Below are 14,392 nucleotides of genomic sequence, written 5' to 3' on the forward strand. Positions count from 1 at the left end.
TAAGACTGATCACTCACTGAGCATGCTGTCCTAACAAATATGTATCCTATATCAGAGGCATGGAAGGCTAAGCAACTGTGGACAACACACACTAATCCCACCAATGCCTTCCTCCATTCCCTCTGGGTTTCTGGGTTTCTGGGCACATCTGGACACCACAGGCAGCAAGAGCTTTTTGAGAGACATCTCAAACTTCGGAGAGCTAAAAAGTGAAGATCGTTTCTGTTCTAATTCTCTCACTCAAGATGAGAAACAAACCTTCTACAGTAGGCATGCTTTGGGCATTCAACCTTAAATATCAGGATTCCCTTGACCTTCTCCTTAGAGCTTTATAAAAAATGCTTGATCTGGTTTTTGTACCACAGCATGGCCTGCTTACAAGCAAGGGAAGTGTTGGCCTAAATGGGAAGTATTTAAATAGTTTTGATCGAATTGACTCAGCTAATTTTCTGGCCCTACCTCTATGATGATTACAAAATAGACTTTCTGAATACACCTACTGCCTTCCTTTTCTGTTTCACTTATAGCTGATGTCTCTTGGCTACACCCACGCAGGCCCTTTCGGGAATATCCAGCAAGAGGTGGGAGTTCATTCTTTGTCTCTGCTCCCTTTGCTATTGTTTAGAATGGAAGGGGGAATGCCTATAGCTACAGCTTGCCAAACTTGTTCCCCACCTTCACTAGAGAAAGACCTAACTCCATTAACCCGTTCTAGCCTGGGGGACATTTTCTCCCTTCTCCGCAGTTTACACTGGCATCTTCCCTTGGTTCTTGACCACAGGAATGTGATTCTATGCTCCTTTGTCTCATGGTATATTTCACCATCATAAATAATGTTCATTTAATGAATCATATTGTGTGTTATTGCAAATGACTTGGATAATGAGAGATTTGACGTTTCTTAGGTTTTGTACATTTTTCTGTCACTTTTATTGAGGATTTTTTTTATTGCATTTAATTTTATAACAACATTTCATAGGCTCTGATGTTCCCCCTTCCCCTCCCTTTGCCCTCCCCCCATGGTGGATTGCTCCACCTTATTGCAGTATTACAGATCAAATCTAGTCTTCTTTCTTTCAGCGCAAGCATGTGCCTTGTATAGTGACCAGTATCTTGTTGCCCAGCTAAATGCAACAGTTTCTTGAGGAGACTAACTCTGGTCTGGAGACGTAGCTGGCAGATTATCATTCTGACCAATTAAATGCCATAACATAGCATCAACAACCATTTCCAACATTATGGGGCTAATTAACAATGTAATACTACATTTCACAGGTACCCTTTTACAAATTGACAACATTTCAACTTAAATTAAAGCAAACATGTGGTATCTGACCTTTTAGGATTGACTCATTTCCCTTAGCATGATGGTTTCCAGTTGGGCCCATTTGGCCACAAACAACTGCTGTTATTGAATTTTAAATGAAGTTAACGTTATCTGTTTAACTGCATATTTTTTATGGTAATCTTAAACTCTTACCACATCTGGCCTGAAGTGTTTGTTAAAATGCTTGGTAAAATGTATTATTTTGGAGGGTCAAGATGTGGGAAAATGGTAAGGATACATTTAAGGATACATTAAGGATACATTTAATCAGAGACTCAATAGCCAGGGTGATGCGGAGAGGGCATGTTTCAGGAAATAGTAGAGAACAAGCCAATGACAGAGATTGATAGACACAGAAAAGCATCAGAGACAACAGAATGGTGTTGCAGTGACCAGACAACCCAGCAGCATTCAGCAAGCCATGACATTAGCTCCACTGGCAGCTGGAGCTCCAGTGGCAGCAAGGTGGGCAGTGAGTTCACTGGGAGCTGAGGCGGTAAATCCAAAGAACTGCCTACCCTGCTGATTTGTTTGATTTGACCAGGAACATAGACAGAGCAGCAGATCCCAAACAGGCAGTGCAGGAACAGGGTGGATCTCATAGTCCAGACATACCCCACATCTGCATCCAGTGCTATTTTGTGTAAGGATGCAAAAGTTACAGGGACAGGACTGTACATGCACTGTGCTTGGAATGAACTCATTTCTGGCTCAGTGCATTGCACTGACATGAAAAAGTATAGGATCTACCCACAATAGGTCCAGGTAGTTCCTAGACCTAATGGCCAGCAGATTCAGAACCCCACCAGTGGCATATCAGGTACCATTCTGTACAGTGTAACAAAAGCTGTGTGCATGTGCTGAGCTGGGAGTGAACTCACTTCCAACTCAGTGTATTACACTGGTCCCACAGGGAAAACAATACCAACTTTAGCATCTTACAACTCAAAATAGGTCCATGTGGTCCTCAACCTAACACCACCAATAACCTAGTTATTTGGGACACCTGATGTCTTCCTAATCCTGGGAACTGCCAGAAGCAGAATTGGGAGAAAGGTTATAAAGACAATGGTGCAAGCACAGCACAGGGTCACAGGGAATGGAGAGTGGTGATCCGGTTGTTGGGCTTTGGCGACTCACAGCTGATCTCACACAGGAAACCACTGGCCAGTATGGTGTGACATACTCCAGATTCTAAAAGCAAAAACTTGTCAGCACAGAAATTGTATCCAGCAACGCTTTCCTTTGTCTTTGAAAATTCAATAAAAATTTTCCACAGTAAAGAAAGCTCAAAGAATACACCTCTTCTAGGTCTGCCCTACAAATGATACTTCAAGTTGTTCTCTTGGGATGGGCGCTATAGCTTAGTGGCTAAAGTCTTTGCCTTAGACGCACTGGGATCCCATGTGGGTGCTGGTTCTAGTGGCCACTGGTTATAGTCCTGGCAGCCCTGCTTCCAATCCAGCTCCCTGCTTGGGGCCTGGGAAAGCAGTGGAGAACAGCCCAAAGCTTTGGGACCCTGTGCCCATATGGTGGCTTCTGGTTTCAGATTTGCTTAGATCTAGCTTTTGCAGCCACTTGAGATGTGAATCAGTGGACAGAAGAACTTTCTCTATGTTTCTGTTCCTCTGTGTATCTGACTTTCAAGTGAAAATAAATAAATCTTTGAAAAAGTATTAATGAAGAATTGCATTTTAATGAGCAGTGAAGCAGGTATTAATGAACAAACAGCCAATAATGAAGCAAGTATCTATGAATGGTCTAATAGATATTAATGAACAAATAAGTATTCAAAGGCAGTTAAGTATTAAGAAGAGCGAACAAAATTATCCAGAACATACAAATGGGTACTTCAGAACAGAAAATGGTTACTTTTGAAAAGTCAAAAACATATGAACACATGAATATTAAAGAACAATCAAGAAGGTATTACTGAACACACAAGATATTAATGTATATACAAATAATATTAATAGGAAAAAACTGTTATTAATTCATATATAAATACACAAATCAATAGTAATGAAAAGCCATACAAGTGTTCATGAGTATTAGTGAGCAGTCGAATATGTATTTGTGAACTGGAAAATAGGTATTACCGTATTGACAGGTACTAGTAAACAAATAAATATCAATGAACAAACAGGAATCAGTATGGAAACAGATACCAATGAACAACTAGGTACTAACAAGTAAGCAATTAATTGTCAGTGAATGGGTAAATAGATATTAGCAAACAGACATTATTGTCTTGGTTTGCATTGAGCAGCCTGGGGTGGTGGTGCTGCTGTTACCACGGCAGTTAGTGCATGGCCTCACGTGCGCTCTGCAGGTGACCGGCGGTTTGTCTGTTTCTTTTGAGCAGCACGTGGTGGTTCTAATGGTAACGAGTACCTGCAAGTGAGGGAGGGAATGCCCAACGCCCTTGCCAGAGTCCCAAAGCGGCCATGCAGTAAGTGAGCAGAGTGCCTCAGGCTGGGACCTGCGCCCTGCCCCGCCCCTGCCCTGCTCCTGCCCCGCTCCAGCCGCTCACACCTTCCATCTGGTTCCCTGCCCCATGCAAGTCATGAGCTTTCTCTGGCGTGATGCCGTGGGTGAAGGCGGAGACCAGGGGGCGAGGACGCAGGGAAGCTGAGCTCGGTGCTGTGGATCTTGGCCAAGCCCTCGCAGGTAATGCTTCCCGGATAGCCAGGCCCTGGACATGTAGAATGTCACAGAGGCAGGACTAGGGCGTGGGGGCCTGGCATGCCGATATGCTGCCCAGGCTACCAGTGGCCCAAGGATCAGGCCTCTTAGGACCCTTCTCGTGGTCGCCCCCTGGAGCTGTGCGATGGGCGTGGGCAGGCAAGGGGCAAAAAGCCAGGAGGCGCCTCCCAGGACCCAGCCTGTTTCCTGCACAGTTCTAAAGTGTGCCACCTGCTGCCCTCTCGTGGTGGCGTCCGCACACTGCTTGCTCCAGGGACTGGCCTTTGTGGATGCCTCAAGTGTGCTTGCCAAAAAGGGCTGGAGTCCCACCAGGGCCCAGCTGACCGCGGACCCCCCTGCAGTGAGGCTCCTGGAGAAGGCTGTGGTCCCCAGGGCCCACAAAGGGCAAGACTTGACCTCATCTCCTCTCTAAAGCGTCTCTGTCATCCTCTTTCCATGTCTGTGGAAAGCCATGAGCTCAACCTCCAGAATAGAGAGCTGTAACTAGCAAAGCCCTCGTGGGGCCCCCACGCATGCAGGAAAATCCAAGCTCTTGTGCTTGGGTACAAGATCTGAGCTGCCCCTTGGGAAACTGCTGAATGCTGCAGCTAGTCCGACAGGCTCTCATTCTCACTCTCTCCCTGTCACCCTCCCCTCCTTCTGCTTTCACTCAACACCCCCTTTCTTTTTCTCCATCCTTCCTTTCCTTGCCTCATTCCTTCCAATAAATGCATTTAGTATTTTTTTTTACAAATTTTTCTTCGAAGAGCAGATTCACAGAAAGTGAGAGACAGAAACACAGCATGTGAAGAGCGAGAGCAAGTGAGAGAGGGGGGAATCCATCCATTTTCTTGTACACTTGTGACATAGCTAGTGACCCAGGCTGGGTGAGGAGCCTGGAACTCTAAGCTCATGGGCCATCCTTCACTATCTTCCCAGGCCAGAAGCAGGAGGCTGGATCAGTAGTGAGGCGGCGTCAACTAAACCCAGCACCCATGTGGGAAGCTGGCACCTTCCGGGGCAGGCTTAGCCAGTTGTGCCACGGCACCAAACCCAACCCTCTGTTTGAGTTTCAGTTTACATGAGCTGTTGAAGATGCCCATGGACAGCCTGGTTGTTAGCCAAGTGCCTGACGAGTCTTGGTTCTCGAGTGCTGTCGGCTAAGGAGTTAATACTAACGCTCATTAAGCTGAGCAGTAACAGTACCTGGGCTTGCGGCTACAGCAGAAGCACAGACTGAAAAACACCTAGACTAATTGGAGTCAGCTGCACCCACTTGCTTGGCTAAAGGACTTTGGAGGAAGAGTATATAAGGAGAAGCAAAGGCGTAATCAAGAGGAACTTTGGAGCAACTTCTACCATTACTGGTCTCCTGTTGGTGCTTCATCCCCAGACACTCTCCCTGTCCACATTGCTGGCTCTACTGGCCAGAGCAAATGGTGTCCAACGTGGGGCACAGCACAAGGGACAATCTGAGGGACCCCTGGAACTTCAAAGGTAAGCTTAGAATTTAAAAAAAAAAAATTGCAGGGGCATAAGTGATTTCATCCCCAGACCCTCTCCCTGACATGGGGCCTGAGGGATAATGTGAGGGACCCCTGGAACTCAGGAGGTAATTTAGAATTAAATATTTTTGCAAGGGCATAATAAAAGTTATCATGGAGCAAGAGCTCACTATAGTGCAGGTGATTAAGGGGATCTGAGATCTGCTCCAACACAAGGCACCGACACTAAGCCTAAGACAGTGCAGGAGTTCATTAAAACGGAAATGTTCCCATGGTTTGCTCTCCTTGTAGCCACCTTTTTCCTCTGGTGCTTGGTAAAAAGTGCTTTGTCTTCTCCTCAAGCAGTGGTGCAACCCTTCCTTGAAAAATTATCTGTAAGAAGAGGGAGGGAACCACAAACCAGAGTAAGAGACAGAGGGGACCCCAAATCAGAGTAAAAAAGGAGAAGGAATCCCAAACCAGACTAAGTCTGGAGAAACTGTGCAAAGAAGATCCATGATTTTCTGAGGAGGAGGAGGAAGGGAAAGAGGATGGAAGTAAGTTTGTTGAGGATCCCCCACCTGTAGAGCAAGTGCCCATAGAATGTGTGCCAAGCAAAAATCTCTGTTGGCCAGGCACAGAGCCCTCTGCGCTGCCTGTGTAATCGGTGCCATTAAATCTGGACACAGCTGTGAAAGATTTACAGGAGCAACTTCAGCGTCCCTCCCTTCAGTTGAGGCTGGATGAGCTATAGCCCCCAAAATACGTCTTGTTTCTCTGTTTCATTATTTCGGATTTCAACTTTTTCAGACTTGTATTAAACCCCCCAAAATGTCCATATCCACAGTGAAGTTGCAAACTCTTAATTTTCAAAACTTGTTGGGGGACATAAATTGGATGAGTTTGAAACTCACTAATGCAGATTTGAAACCTTTGCTATCTTAAAAAGTGACTCCTCTCCAGCTGACTGTGGAAGGATGTCAGGCCCTATGCAAGGCTGAGATGGTCATTGAACAAACCCATCTGACCAGAATCGATTACAGTGCCCTGCTTTTATTTATTGTTGTACCATCCTCATATATGCCTACAGGGTTATCAATAGGGGCCAATAGTATGAGAACATTTACACATCTCGCCTGCTAAGACAATTGTGTCTTACTATTTGGCCATAACAGAGTTGATACAGAAACCCATTTAGAGCAGCCTAAGACATTTTGGGAAGGTGCCAGATACCATTATCACTCCATACACTTGGAAGCAGCTTTTATGCTTACAAAATATGGAAGAGACCTGAGCAATACTTTTGAGCACTTTAAATGTTAATTTTGAAACCACTACCGCAAGGATCCCAATGTACAGCTTTTTATTTTACATCCTGTTTTTCCACTTGTAACCTCTCTTCCACCATTGCCAGAAGCATTACCTGTTTTCACTCCTTGGTCATCTAATGGTCAGGTGGCTTTAGTAATAAATGGCCAAGTGACCCCCACCTTCACATCCTTTGTCTCCACACAAATTGTGAAATTGGTGGCAGTTTGTGTGGCCTTTCAAACATTTTTCACGCAGCCTTTTAATTTGTATACTGAGAGTGGATGTGTTGCCCATTCCCTTCCCATGATGGAGATTGTGGGCCAAATTACTTCACACTCTACAGCAGTGTCCCAATTTGCAAAACTGAAAACTGTATTTGGGCCCGCAAAAAAAATTTCTTTGTGACTCATATTTGAGCCCATCCTGGTTTGCCTGGGCCCTTGACAACAGGAAGTGCAGCTACAGATACTGCCACAGCTATTGGTGGCCTCGGCCCTGAGGAAGCACAAAATCCAAAATGCAATGTATCAATTAAATTCCAACACCCTTCGTTTATGCTTTAGGTTCACAAAGGAACAAGCAAAAACCATCAAGGAGCAATGCTCAGTGTGTCCTCCATTTTTGCCTGTTCCCCATTATGGCATAAATCCACAAGGACTGTTACCTGATTATGTCTGCCAAGTAGATGTTACACACATCCAAGAGTGTGACACTGAACTATGTCAGTGTTACTGTCACTACGTCATCTGGATTTATTCCAGTTACTACTCAGAGAGGGGAACAAGTCAGGCACGTTGGCCCACTGCAATGCGTATTTTTCCATCTTGGGAATACCAAAGTTATTAAAACTGTAAAGACCCCTGCAAAGCCAAGAGTAGGTTTTCTGATTCTGCAGCCTCCTAACATATACAAATAATACAGGAATTCGATACAATCATCAAGGACAAGGTATTGTGAAACATGCTTACTGTACATTCAGGATGCCCTTTTAAAACAAAAGTAGCTTAGCACAGAATCAGATGATTTAAACCTTGTATTCTTTATCTCACGTTATTACCATTGGATGCAGAATGACAACAGCTACACATGATCATGGCAACACTAGGAAAACGAAGGGTTACCTGATGTACACAGCTCCAATGACTGCTCAGGAGAAAGGGAAAGATGCATTCGAATTTCTCTTTCAAAATAGAGAAATATACCTATCAAACAAATGCTGGGACTAGCACTTATACAGGAAAACATAAAATAATTCCATGGTGGACAAGATATCAATTGTGCCTTAATAAACCATTGAAAGATACAAGAGTTTACTCTGTCATAAACACAGTCCTTATCACACTGTCCTCCCACTGCCCTCCCTCCCCTCCCCTCCCCACCTCTCTTTTTCCCTTTGGCCCATCCTTCCTTTCTTTACCACCTCCCTCCTTGCAATAGCTCATGGAAAGCTCCTTTTCACATAAGATTTAGTCAAAAGGTAGGCAGAGAGACAGACACAGAGAGAGAGAGAGAGAGAGAAAGAACGGGAATTGTTGTTGTTTTGGCTTGCACACCAGTCAAATGGCTAGAGTGAGCCGGGCTGGGTGAGGTCTAGGCCAGGAGCCTGGAACTCTAAGCACAGGGGCCATCCTGCAGTAGCTCCCCAGCCCATCAGCAGGAAGGTGAATGGGGAGTGGGGCAGCAGTGACTGCAAGCGGCACCCTGTGGGGCAGGCTTAGCCAGCCCTGCCCACAGCGCCAAGCCCAAGGCTGTCTTTGAGTTCCATTCTCCTTGGGCTTTGCAAAGTCCCCCCAGATGCTCTGGTGTGGAGGCGAGTGCTTGGTCAGTCTTGGTTGTCAGGGTGACCCTGGAGGAAGCCCCTGTTAGGTGAAAGTCAGCGGGTGGAGTGAGAGCAGGTGCTGGGCTGGTAGGAGACCTGTGCCAGGAGGGCTTGGTGCGCTGGTGCTTCCCTCTGGGCGGGAGGCAGCGTGCAGCTTGGCGTGTTTGTGCTGACACTGAAGAGCGCGTCCCTGCCCTCTGCCTTCCCAGGGCAGTGAGTGCCCAGACGCACGTGCGCCCTGCAGGCACAGGCAGAGCAGCGGTTGGTCTGTTCCCATTGTCCAGCACGTGCTGCTGGTTGCCAGCGTTGCCATGGCAGTGAGTGCGGGATGGCGGTGGTACTGGTGGTTGGTGTGTGTTGCCATGGAGCTCCTAGTGATGCGACCCTTGGTACTGTGGTCAGTGCGTGGCAGTAAGAGCGTGGAGGCTGGTGTGTTCAGTCGCGGAGCCGCGGAGCTGCGGAGCCGCGGGCCCCAGCCCCGCCCGCGGCTTGTATTTGTTTGCATTGAGCAGGGCGCTTTTGGTGTTGGCGGTGCTGCTGTGGTTGGTTCCCAGGGCAGTGAGTGCGTGCGCCCTGCAGGCCAGCTGCGCTTGGTCGGTTTGCATAGCGTGGCACTGAGTGTGAGTGAGTGAGTGAGTGATGGTCGTTGCCCAAGTGCAAAAGCGCCCATGACCATGAGAGGCATGGGCGTGCCCAATGCAGGGAGTGAGTGCGTGCCTCTGTCCTGGCCCCGCCCACCGTTCCGCTGGCTGCCCAGAGCACACGCATGGCACATGGGGAGGGTTGGCGTGGTGCCCTGGGTTTAGGCTGGGGGGACGAGGACGCAGGAAGGGTGGTGCTGGTTGGTGGTGGAGGTGCTGAGCTTGAAAGCTGTTGATGTTGGCTAAGTGCTGGGAGGTAGCGCTCAGCCGCTGGCCATGTCCGAGAAAACCAGCCAGTGCAGAGGCGCCTCTGCCTCCTGGGCTGGGCAGGGGGGCGTGTGATAGGCAGCCTGCCCACCCGCCCGCCTGTCTGTGCTGCCTGAGCTGCGCTGCGCGGGGCTGTGCTGTGCGGCTGCCTGGACTCCCTGTGGGCCGAGCCGCAGGCCCCAAGCTCCCCTTCCTTGCTGGTGGTTTCCCTGGTGGCCGCACTGTGGGCAAAGCCGGCAGGGGGCAAAGGGCCAGGGGGTCTGTCCCAGAACCCAGCCTGGTCCCTGTCCAGTGCTGGGAGCTGGAGGGTGCCACCTGGTGGCCACGATGGCGCCTGCAGAGCAGGGCGTTGCACGGCAGAGCTGGGCCTGTTCCTCTGCTGGTGAGGGGCTGGCTGGGCACCTGCCCCCCTGCACTAAGGCACTGGGGTCCAGCCAGGCCCTGCTGACCTCGGGCGAAGCTCCCTGGCGAGGGCGTGAGCAGAAGCTGAAGCTGGCCACTTGGGAGAGTGTTGAGGGTTGGAGCTAGTCTGGCTCTGTCTCACTTGTCTCTCTCTGTCCCCCTGTCCTCCCGCTGCCCTCCCTCCCCTCCCATCCCCTCCCCACCTCTCTTTTTCCCTTTGGCCCATCCTTCCTTTCTTTACCCCCTCCCTCCTTGCAATAGCTCATGGAAAGCTCCTTTTAACATAAGATTTAGTCAAAAGATAGTCAGAGAGAGAGAGAACGGGAATTGTTGTTGTTTTGGCTTGCACACCAGTCAAATGGCTAGAGTGAGCCGGGCTGGGTGAGGTCTAGGCCAGGAGCCTGGAACTCTAAGCACAGGGGCCATCCTGCAGTAGCTCCCCAGGCCATCAGCAGGAAGCTGGATGGGGAGTGGGGCAGCAGTGACTGCAAGCGGCACCCTGTGGGGCAGGCTTAGCCAGCCCTGCCCACAGCGCCAAGCCCAAGGCTGTCTTTGAGTTCCATTCTCCTTGGGCTTTGCAAAGTCCCCCCAGATGCTCTGGTGTGGAGGCGAGTGCTTGGTCAGTCTTGGTTGTCAGGGTGACCCTGGAGGAAGCCCCTGTTAGGTGAAAGTCAGCGGGTGGAGTGAGAGCAGGTGCTGGGCTGGTAGGAGACCTGTGCCAGGAGGGCTTGGTGCGCTGGTGCTTCCCTCTGGGCGGGAGGCAGCGTGCAGCGTGGCGTGTTTGTGCTGACACTGAAGAGCGCGTCCCTGCCCTCTGCCTTCCCAGGGCAGTGAGTGCCCAGACGCACGTGCGCCCTGCAGGCACAGGCAGAGCGGCGGTTGGTCTGTTCCCATTGTCCAGCACGTGCTGCTGGTTGCCAGCGTTGCCATGGCAGTGAGTGCGGGATGGCGGTGGTACTGGTGGTTGGTGTGTGTTGCCATGGAGCTCCTAGTGATGCGACCCTTGGTACTGTGGTCAGTGCGTGGCAGTAAGAGCGTGGAGGCTGGTGTGTTCAGTCGCGGAGCCGCGGAGCTGCGGAGCCGCGGGCCCCAGCCCCGCCCGCGGCTTGTATTTGTTTGCATTGAGCAGGGCGCTTTTGGTGTTGGCGGTGCTGCTGTGGTTGGTTCCCAGGGCAGTGAGTGCGTGCGCCCTGCAGGCCAGCTGCGCTTGGTCGGTTTGCATAGCGTGGCACTGAGTGTGAGTGAGTGAGTGAGTGATGGTCGTTGCCCAAGTGCAAAAGCGCCCATGACCATGAGAGGCATGGGCGTGCCCAATGCAGGGAGTGAGTGCGTGCCTCTGTCCTGGCCCCGCCCACCGTTCCGCTGGCTGCCCAGAGCACACGCATGGCACATGGGGAGGGTTGGCGTGGTGCCCTGGGTTTAGGCTGGGGGGACGAGGACGCAGGAAGGGTGGTGCTGGTTGGTGGTGGAGGTGCTGAGCTTGAAAGCTGTTGATGTTGGCTAAGTGCTGGGAGGTAGCGCTCAGCCGCTGGCCATGTCCGAGAAAACCAGCCAGTGCAGAGGCGCCTCTGCCTCCTGGGCTGGGCAGGGGGGCGTGTGATAGGCAGCCTGCCCACCCGCCCGCCTGTCTGTGCTGCCTGAGCTGCGCTGCGCGGGGCTGTGCTGTGCGGCTGCCTGGACTCCCTGTGGGCCGAGCCGCAGGCCCCAAGCTCCCCTTCCTTGCTGGTGGTTTCCCTGGTGGCCGCACTGTGGGCAAAGCCGGCAGGGGGCAAAGGGCCAGGGGGTCTGTCCCAGAACCCAGCCTGGTCCCTGTCCAGTGCTGGGAGCTGGAGGGTGCCACCTGGTGGCCACGATGGCGCCTGCAGAGCAGGGCGTTGCACGGCAGAGCTGGGCCTGTTCCTCTGCTGGTGAGGGGCTGGCTGGGCACCTGCCCCCCTGCACTAAGGCACTGGGGTCCAGCCAGGCCCTGCTGACCTCGGGCGAAGCTCCCTGGCGAGGGCGTGAGCAGAAGCTGAAGCTGGCCACTTGGGAGAGTGTTGAGGGTTGGAGCTAGTCTGGCTCTGTCTCACTTGTCTCTCTCTGTCCCCCTGTCCTCCCGCTGCCCTCCCTCCCCTCCCATCCCCTCCCCACCTCTCTTTTTCCCTTTGGCCCATCCTTCCTTTCTTTACCCCCTCCCTCCTTGCAATAGCTCATGGAAAGCTCCTTTTAACATAAGATTTAGTCAAAAGATAGTCAGAGAGAGAGAGAACGGGAATTGTTGTTGTTTTGGCTTGCACACCAGTCAAATGGCTAGAGTGAGCCGGGCTGGGTGAGGTCTAGGCCAGGAGCCTGGAACTCTAAGCACAGGGGCCATCCTGCAGTAGCTCCCCAGGCCATCAGCAGGAAGCTGGATGGGGAGTGGGGCAGCAGTGACTGCAAGCGGCACCCTGTGGGGCAGGCTTAGCCAGCCCTGCCCACAGCGCCAAGCCCAAGGCTGTCTTTGAGTTCCATTCTCCTTGGGCTTTGCAAAGTCCCCCCAGATGCTCTGGTGTGGAGGCGAGTGCTTGGTCAGTCTTGGTTGTCAGGGTGACCCTGGAGGAAGCCCCTGTTAGGTGAAAGTCAGCGGGTGGAGTGAGAGCAGGTGCTGGGCTGGTAGGAGACCTGTGCCAGGAGGGCTTGGTGCGCTGGTGCTTCCCTCTGGGCGGGAGGCAGCGTGCAGCGTGGCGTGTTTGTGCTGACACTGAAGAGCGCGTCCCTGCCCTCTGCCTTCCCAGGGCAGTGAGTGCCCAGACGCACGTGCGCCCTGCAGGCACAGGCAGAGCGGCGGTTGGTCTGTTCCCATTGTCCAGCACGTGCTGCTAGTTGCCAGCGTTGCCATGGCAGTGAGTGCGGGATGGCGGTGGTACTGGCGGTTGGTGTGTGTTGCCATGGAGCTCCTAGTGATGCGACCCTTGGTACTGTGGTCAGTGCGTGGCAGTAAGAGCGTGGAGGCTGGTGTGTTCAGTCGCGGAGCCACGGAGCTGCGGAGCTGCGGGCCCCAGCCCCGCCCGCGGCTTGTATTTGTTTGCATTGAGCAGGGCGCTTTTGGCGTTGGCGGTGCTGCTGCTGTGGTTGGTTCCCAGGGCAGTGAGTGCGTGCGCCCTGCAGGCCAGCTGTGCTTGGTCGGTTTGCATTGAGCAGGACATTGTGATTAGTGTGGCTCTTAATGTGTGAGAGAGTGAGTAAATCCGCTGTCTGTGAATGAGTACAACAGTTTTATGTTTGTGTCATCTGTTATATTTCCTCTGCTGATCCTGGCTTATTGTTTATTTTCTTTTAGCAGGTTGTGGTTATTTCCTTATGAGCTAGTACTTGTGCGTGAGGGCATGCTGCTCTCCCTTACGATAGCCCCAATGAGTGATCGCAGTAAGTGAATGAGTCCTTTCCCTAGCCCTACCCCTGCCATGCTAGCTACCCTAGCTGTAGCTCTCTGTTGAAGCAAGTGGTTAGGTCTAATGTGGTGCCATGGGTTGAGGTGTTTACCTTGGTTCAAAGTATCAGGTAGGCTGGAGTTAATGGTTCTGGGTTTGATGCTTTGGAACCTTGCTGAGCCCTTGTAGGTGGTGCTCCTCCAATGGCCAGGTCCTTCAAAAAACCATGCGGAGCGCCACTGAAGCAGTGCAGGGGAATGTGTGGCAGACAGTTACATTGCCCAGCCTGCCATTGGCCCGAGCCTCAGTCCTCTTCTAACCATTATCATGCTGTGCAGTGCGCATGATAATGGTTGTGGGCAGGTGAGCGCAAAGTGCCAGGGGGAGCTGCTCCCTGCAATCAGCCTGTTACTCTCCCATTCCTAAAGTGTGCCACCTGCTGCCTTCTCGTGGTGGAGTCCTGTCACTTCTTGCCCCAGGGACTGACCTTTGTGGAGTCCTCCAGGGTGCTTGAGTGATTCCTTAGGTGCTTGGAATAAAAGGGCTGGAGTCCCACCAGGGCCCACTGACTGCGGAGCCCCCTGCCGTGAGGCTGCTGGAAGAGGCTGTGGTCCCCAGGGCCCACAAAGGGCAAGACTTGATCTCATCTCCTCTGTAGTACGTCTCTGTCATCTTTCCGGCTCTGTGTACAAGCCATGAGCTCAGCCTCCAGAATAGAGAGCTGTAAGCAGCAAAGCCCTAGTGGGAACCCCACGCATGTAGGAAAACCCAAGCTCTTGGGCTTGGGGGCAAGATCTGAGCTGCCCTTTGGGAAACTGCTAAATGCTGCAGCTAGTCCAACAGGCTCTCATTCTCACTCCCTCTCTCCCTGTCACCCTCTCCTCCATTTGCTTCCATTATCATTCTCTTATTTCTTTTTCTGCATCCTTTCTTTCCTTCCTTTCCCTCCTTCCAATAAATGCATTTTCTGAGCATTTTTATTTACATTTACCAATATTTTATTCAAATGGCAGACTTACAGAAACAGAGACAGAGAAAAAGTGTGGAGAGAAATAGAGAAAAACAAG

Source organism: Ochotona curzoniae, unplaced genomic scaffold (genome assembly GCF_017591425.1).
Source record: "Ochotona curzoniae isolate NIBS_2020 unplaced genomic scaffold, NIBS_Ocur_1.0 scaffold_4506, whole genome shotgun sequence".
Classification (NCBI taxonomy): Eukaryota; Metazoa; Chordata; class Mammalia; order Lagomorpha; family Ochotonidae; genus Ochotona; species Ochotona curzoniae.